Below are 8,737 nucleotides of genomic sequence, written 5' to 3'. Positions count from 1 at the left end.
GAGAGAGAGAGAGAATAGCAGTTCTCAACATCTTCCTTTTCGATAAATCTTTCCTAATTATTATATTTCATAGTTATTATTTATTTTAGTAAGCTATAAATTCCAATAATATTGCAAAAAATATCGTATTATTAATTATAATTAAAAAATATTATAATTAAAAAATATATAATTAGAAACATATAAAAATAATAATTTTTAGACAAATAATGTATAAAGTATCTTTGCAAAATTAAAAGTAAAATTAAAAATAAAATTTTAAAGCTATTATATAAATTATAAATAAATATATTTTTTGTGCAATAAAAAAAATATCTTAACAAAATATCTTAACACATATCTATATAAAAGTTTATAATTTTGAAGTTAAAATTTTGAAGAATTCAGCAATTATCTCAGTATCTCTCTTCAGTATTTCATAAATATATAGCACGTATATATGTGCATTATTTTGACAGGTTTAATCCTGACTTTTATCAAACTACAAATTCAAGACGTAATATACTATCAGCAACTACCAGAAAGAATACAAATACAAAAAAGAAGAAGAGGAACAATAAAAAGAAAACAACTGACAAATCGAAGATAACTAAAAGACAGCGACAACAAAGACAATCTCCGAATCGTGGAAGAAGTAGAGATCGTAAACAATCGAATCCGATACCACAACCTAAATTGCCCAGACCGCCTTCATGGTCGCCAAAAAGACGATTCCTCAATGAGGAACCTATACCGAAGGTCAAACATTTCTAAATCAGAATAGATCTCTTCAATTTTTATGAAATTACGAATATTCAATATTTGTTTAGATAAATACGAAATTATTATACTATTATAAAAATAAATTGATACAATCGCATTAAATATGCTTATGTACCATAATATAATTTTATATACTATTTTTATTGTTAATGCCATGTATTTGTGAGAAATACATTTATACGCATCGTAAATCATAAAAAACAATTTAGTATAAATAAATAAATTCTCTTTTGGTCTATGTTTTAATAAGTTTTTATTAAAAAAAATGAATTGAATTATTCTTTATATTAACACTTGAAAGATAAAAAGAAGAATGAAGACAGAAATGAAAAAAAATTCAAATGAAGTACAATGATGTATTTGCGATAACACCTATATTATGAAATAGCTTTTAGTCCCACGCAATTAGTCATGCTGACTTTGAATTCTTTGACGAATTCAATAATGCATTGCGAAAGTAACCAAATGGAAGACGTGCATCGGTGTGAACAACCCCGAGAATCCTGCTGAGGAACTTCGACCAGTTTACGTCTTTTCAAGTCGGTTCGATGCACTGGCCATGGCTAATCAACGGACAAATCGATCCACCATAGCTTCGAAGATCCTTGCGGTACGCGGGTGCAGTTCCTTCTCGGATCATCCCACAAGATTACAAGGATCCGGGATCTTGGATTAGTCGCATCGTTTGAAGCAGTTTCGCTTAACAGGATCGCGATCTCGGCGGAAGATTAATTTCATGGGAACAGATTTGTGATCTCGAAAGATTGAGATAGATGATTTCCCGTTAATTGTATTTAACATTTCGATCGTTCGTGAAAGGTCGATAAGATTTTCTATCAATATCCGGTTTCTTTTGATTTTTCGTTATGCTAATGTCCAAGATAAAAAATTTATACGGAAGGAACAATTTTGAAGTATCTAAAAATTTAACTAGATATCGATCTGAAAATAATTTTTTTGGATCATTAAAATAATTACGTGAGAATCTCAAAATGATAACGATCCTGCAAAAAGTTTTGATATTATAGTCATTGGTTTAAATGTCCTACATAATTATATTAATGGTTTAATAAAATATTTTTAGATCTGTATATTTGCTTAAATTTTTAGAAATTTCAGAAAATTCTTCCATGCATAAAATCTTTTCCGTCCATAAATACTTTTTTTTCTTTGTTATCTACTAATACACTGTAATATATACTGTAATAAAATGTAATGTAACGCGAAAAGAACATTTGTTGAAATATTTAAAAATTTAGTTAGATGTAGATCTGAAAATAAATTATGAACTGTTAAAAAATAATTACGTAGAACGCTCAAATTGATTAATAAAATAACAAAATTTTTTTGTAGCATTGCTCATGTTTGAGTTTCCTACACATATTTATTTTGATAGTTCAACATTATTTTCAGTTCTATATGTTTACATTTTTAAATCTACAATCTACATTTGTAAACAGTAGAATACTACATATAATAGAATTATTCTTTCCGTATGCATAATTATATTTTTATTAAATGTTATAGCTGCGATAAGTATCATTTTCTAGATTAGTATCCTTAATTATTGTAGAAAGCTTTATACTAATTGTTTCCAATGTAACCATTGCAGTTCACGCTTCGATTTCTGTTTGTGCTACACACCCATGAATGCAGCTCGCGTTTGGCGTCCGACTTGTCAGTAAGTAATTAGCTACTATAATTTCTCGCGTCCGCCTAATGCCGTCGGCTCATAGAATAGCAACCCCCAATGGCGATAAATATTTCACTTAGCATACATCGGGTTCTCGTAAAGAGCTGCTGCATTGTTGTGACGTAACAATGAACGGGTATATCGTAAGCATCGACAGCAACGTGCTCTTTTGTCCGCAAATTACACGTTGTGTAATATATAACGATAGGCGCGGGCCACACTCGGGCCTCTTCTATCGGGGACTCCTATCGGATTAAGGGTGGCGGGGCAAATTCGTAAAATCGTAAAGTGACCAACATATGTTCGACGACTGTCCTAATCAATTAGTGATCGGACAATCATACGATTCGACGTGCGTCGCTTTCGATTGAGGGTCTCGACAGAAAGGAAATGATTTTCCGATCCATTCCGTCGCTGGCCTTACGTGTGGTTTTGATTTTTCCCAGGATTAATTTCGTAATCTTTTACGAGGATTATGAGATTCTCCGAGAATTAAATTGAAATTCTGCGCAAGTTATTAACTCCTTTCGCTTGAGAGGAATATCATTAAATACATATAATCCGCTTTTAATTCTAACGAAAAAAAATTAATAATATAAAAAAATATGCTTATATTAATTAATTTATGATAATTAATTATTTTGCAATAATTAATTTTTAATAATTAAATAAAATGGATAAACACACTTCAGATTTAAAATTAGGTAAATTTTCATAGCCTTGTATTATATTTATATTGATCGGAGCTATTCCTAATGTTGCGCGTACTATAAATAAGTAAATAAAATTCAATAGCAAGCCTTTGAGATAAATGAACAAAATTCGACACGGCAATGAGGTCCGAGGTTAACAACCCTGTATCTTATAATCACGCGACCGATGTGAGGAAAGGTGTCCACACAGTTAGACATAAAGAACATCGATACCTCGCATCTGCTCTCCACTATTTTTTTCATCTTTGTATCGACCTGTTATAAATATTTCAATGAACAAGTGCATTCTGAATGGGGGGAAAGAAGACGAACTCGAAATGATGGAATGCGGTCTTTATATCGTTGTGCATTGTCCACCAATCAGTCGTCATTTAGCTCATTTTTCGCCGAAAGAACAGTTTTTTTTCGAAAACAGTTTTTTTTAGGCCCATGTCATGCGAGACCTCCCGCATGCGTAGGAATAATCGTCGTTGTTCTCCTTCGGTGCACGCTGCATTTCCGACACCGCACCGTCGGAAAAGTGGTACACGCATATAGGTGCATCGCGGTGCGTTTCGTATGTCCGGACGCGTGCCGCAGGTGTTCTCGATTCTTATCGAAATGTTCGCGGCTGTTCTTCATCGCGGCGCTCGCGTGGGTCGACTTCCGACACGTGTCACGAGACAGTGTTCGTTTCCGGCGTGCAGAGTGACGAGCGGTCGTTAGTATTGTTTTTAGTTGCTTTGTATTTCATTATATTGAGAAATGAAGAATACTTACTTATAGCAACTTTTAAATATGTAAATCAAAAATACATTACATAAAATAAAAAAGAATATGAATGAATATGCATGTAATATTAATTTACACGACACATTTTATACAAAATTATCGTAAAACGTCCAAAATTCATTCTTTTACTGTTCCGTGTTAATGTCTATTTGTTGGGAGCTTAACGAAACAATAACGAAAGATTATTGATCGTAAAGACTGATAATTACCGTATTAAAGTAATCGTATACGTGTCGCAATGGGTCAGTTGATGATCGAATAAACGTTAAGGGTCATACAACAAAGACAGGCCCAAGTCGTTACAAATGTCGTACCAATTAGGAGGCCATTGTTACGCGGGGTCGGTTCATCCTATTGGCGTCAACACATGATATACACTGCAAGATATATTGCTGCCCTCCTTTTGGGACCTACGTGCACGCGCGCGCGTCACGTCCCATGAGTCATCTCACAGCTTTTAATCGGGCCTCGTTAACGTGAATAAACGCCACACGAGTCTACGCAAACTCATCGGCATCGTTAGCATCCACGACGAGTAAATATCGAAGCGCCAGCCTGAAATCGGAATCAGAATGTGCGAATCGCTGTCCGCGAGTTAAGAGTTTCGGCGTGCGTTACGCATTCTGGCTAATACACGATGAACGACCGGTTGTTGAACGAATAATAATTGAACCGATGTTAATAATTAATTTACCGTATAAGAAGCAGAGGAAGAGGAATTGAAATCATATTTATGATAGCAAATGATATAATTGAGAATTATATTAGTGCTAAAATACATGGAAAAGATTTTGATGAAGTATTTAAAAATCATTAGAAAAACAAATCTAAAAATAATTTTGTTGACTCATCAAAATAATTATGTAGGAAATTCGTGTATGATGAGAGTAATGTTGCAAAATATGTTAATGTTCTAGCAATTAGCTTGAGCATCTTACATAATTATTTTGATGATCCAAACAAAATTATTTTCAAATATCTATATGTAGCTGAATATTTAGATATCTCAATAAAATCGTATTTTGATCCGTGTAGAAATTTATTTGATTATGTAAAACGTATTTTCTGGAGCTTATTTTTATAATCCTAAGAAAGATAATATAAGAAACTATATAAAGACGACATAAAGAACAGCCAATAAATCTGAAAATATTTTTTGAATGAATAGCTGCACAACAATTGTAATATATTTTAAATATTTGAATTTGATAACAACGTATTTCTTAAGACCGACCTCACATCCAAAATGACATTATCTTTATCATATCCAAGATTAGTCTTAATAGTCATATGTTTGTTCTGCAAGTACCATGGAACTTTCTCTGCATATCTTTCTTTGATCCTCTACTGAATTTATACTGAACCTATTTCTCTTCTACCTTCCCTTAAAGAACTTTCACAATGATTTCTCGTAAAATCACAATGTGAAAAGGTTTTACTAGAATAGACTCTTTCACAACTTTTTATTTTCATTTTTTCAACTGATGGTCGAAATAACAGGACAGGAGAAATAGTTCTCTTAGTTAATGTTTTAAAATTTTGACGATAATTTTTAATTTTTATTAATAATGTATAAAATGTTGCATATGACATATTTGTCATTTATTGTTGAGGCGTCGACTGTGTGAACTTGAATTCTCAGTGCTACTCAACTTTCAAATCTTGTGAATATGTGATTTACCTCGCAACAGTTAGCGGTTCAATTTTTTGAAAAGAAAAACGTTGGAGATTTACTTTGTAATGCAATAATCCAACCGTTGTGTTAGGGGGGGAAAGATGGCTAAAGATTGATAAAGACTTAGAAATGTTCAAAGTCAAGGTTTACATATTTAATATTAAGAATTACGCTAATTGATAATTAGTGTTGACTCCTATCGCCTCCTACTATATGTTATATATTTCTGAATTTGTTCAATTAAAGGAGTCTAGGATAAATTTATTAGTTTAGTGTTATTTTGTAATTTCTCTTTTATTTTCTATTCTTATATATTATTAACTTATATATTATTACTTTTTTAAATGAATTCTCGCTAATCCTTTATTAAAATTAATAAAATTTTTGTTTAACACGACAATATTTTTAATTTGTTATGATACTTATGAGACATGTGATAAAAAGAATATAAACACATTGAACACACTTAATAAAATTATTTGCAATTCAAATAAGAAATAATATCTAACAGCAATATATTTAAATATTTAAATTGTACCTTCTTGTATTTTATTAAAACATTAGATAGATTTGATAAATTATTATTTAATATATACCGATTGTGTTACAATTTATAATATTATTAAAATACTAAAAACGTAACTCGAATATAAAATAATAAAAGAAAGATATCACAATGTGTGTTGCGTTATAACTGTTATCGAAACCAAGGTTGAAGAAGGCTATCTTAGAAGATTTCTCAGTGCTGAGAAGGCGATAACGCGGGCCTGAATAAACAGTAACGCCTTTACTTACCTTAGGATGTGGGATAACACCAATTGGTGGTGAGTGGAACATATATCTCTGGGATATTAGCTACGTGTTAGCAATATTAACCGCTTCAATAAATCATGTATTTAACCGGTTATAAACGGTGGCAAGCGTTATATAATGTACAACAGCCATGATAACTATATAATTAGATGCTATATATAATTACATTACCATACGTATATGAAAGAGTTTTTAAATAATCAAGTGAAAAACAAAATTTAATTTTTAAGTCTTATTTTAGTAATTTTGAAGAACAGCAATATAAATATAATTAATAGTATTTTATTTATATCATCCTTAAATACCCAAGATTTAAATACCTGTTTAAAGAAAGATATATATTCTGAATTTATTTCTTCTTTATTATACATATTTATTTCTTATTTTTCTATATCAGATTAGGTTGTAAATTCGTATCAATTCTCCATCTACAGCTTCTCATTTGAAGGTAGTTAATTATCCGTGTTAATAAAAGAATGTTTCTCTAACTATAATAATTCTATGGAACATGTGGAGCAAGGTTGAGAAAATGATTGGCTGGCATCTCATTCTCAGTTATATTGGCGAAAATGATACGCGGTGTGCACGATGAAAGATGGTGAAGTATCCTATGTTAGAGTGTGAGAGAAAGAGAATGTACGCGCGCCCAGAAGAGCGAGATGACAAGGAGGTGTAGAGAAAGAGAAAGAGCGACACGGATCAAGGATAGTCTTTGCCAAATACCAATATTTGCGACCGCCCTGTTGGTACCCCTGCTCGACTCGACCTAACCCGACTTAACTCAACCGATCCGGCCGCAACTCACCTCCCGTTTACCCCCTTCTACCACCCCCTCTTCTTCCCTCCTCCACCTCCTCCTCATCGTCTGTTCACAAGCTGCCTGTAGAATTGGGAACTGCCTGACGCGTCGCGACCTTCAAAAATTATTCAGTCTTGGTTATCATGAGGAGAACTCAAAGAGAGTACAAACTAACGGTCACGTAATCTTCATAGAAGATGAAGAACCTGTCTATAATATACCATTCTTCTGCCTTCTTCATTCATTCAGTATTCTCTTCCTTTAACTTTTCAGCCATTTCTTCTTCTTAACTCAACTAGGCTAAGTTCTATGACGGACACGTGTGAGGCACGTAGAGAGATCTAAAAGCTGCTTGTGGAATTTAAAGAATTTTCTTAGATAACAAGTTAAAAGTGTTATAACTACTTAATGTCCTGAGAACCGACGTTCTTTTCATTCTCATTTAATCATCGTTATCATAAAATGATGATATTTGTTGACTTAAAAAGTTAGAAGATGATCTGGAGAATGGATAAGCCAAAAGTATAAATCATACACTTTTGGCTTATATGATCGTTATATGATCGTACAGATTTATCCTGTATAATCGATTCTCCGTCTAAACATCATGTAGCGAGCTGCGAAATTGTCAGCTCATACAACGGTGACAACCCAGATTGATTTCGGGCGTGTGCCGAATAGTACCCTGGCCTCGATTGGCTTTTCGCCCGCGGGCAACCAGGCAGAGAGTAGTGCCGGTCATATTACGTGGTGTGTCGCGACGGTCGGCGGTGCGGGCTTCGAGCGTGGGTCGCGTCCGATGCAATAAATAATAATTAGGCGCTAATTAGCGGCGGCCATGTTGGCCGCCGGCAGTTGTTGGCGAGCCGCGGCAAGCGAGCGCCGCCGGGGAGGATAGAAAGAGGTTGGGGTGAGAGGAAGGCAGAGAGGGAACGGGACGGCTGATGCGGCGAGAGTGGGCGAGGGTTGCTCCCTGCGAGCGGAGGTAGGAAGGGAGGAAAGGGGGTTGGAAACGGGCGGTTTAATCACGTCACACACCGACGCGGTACATTGCCGGGGCGATAGTGCTCTCGCGTACTCCGAAGCACACGTCGACATCTATGCGTGCCTGTATCCACGCATACGTCGAGGTGTGCGTTTGTGAGAGTGTGCGCGAGCGCACTTGCTTGTTCCGGACATGTTGACGATGTAGGGGCTAGCCTGTGCGGCCGTACGATAATACAACGAGCACGAGGGCGGATAGTGGAATTGGGGGTAGCGGCAGAGGGAGGGAGGGAGGGAGAGGGGGGGGGGGTGAAAGGAAGGGAGGGAGAGAATCTCGCAGGACGGTGATATGCGGAGGAAGAAAGAGAGAGGGAGCGAGAGAGAGAGAGAGAGAGAGAGAGAGAGAGAGAGAGAGAGAGAGAGAGAGAGAGGAGAGAGAGAGAGAGAGAGAGAGAGAGAGAGAGAGAGAGAGAGAGAGAGAGAGTAGAGAGAGAGAGAGAGAGAGAGAGAGAGAGAGAGAGAGAGAG

The sequence above is a fragment of the Atta cephalotes genome, assembly GCF_000143395.1.
Source record: "Atta cephalotes unplaced genomic scaffold scaffold00002, whole genome shotgun sequence".
Lineage (NCBI taxonomy): Eukaryota > Metazoa > Arthropoda > Insecta > Hymenoptera > Formicidae > Atta > Atta cephalotes.
This window is presented reverse-complemented; position numbering follows the sequence as displayed.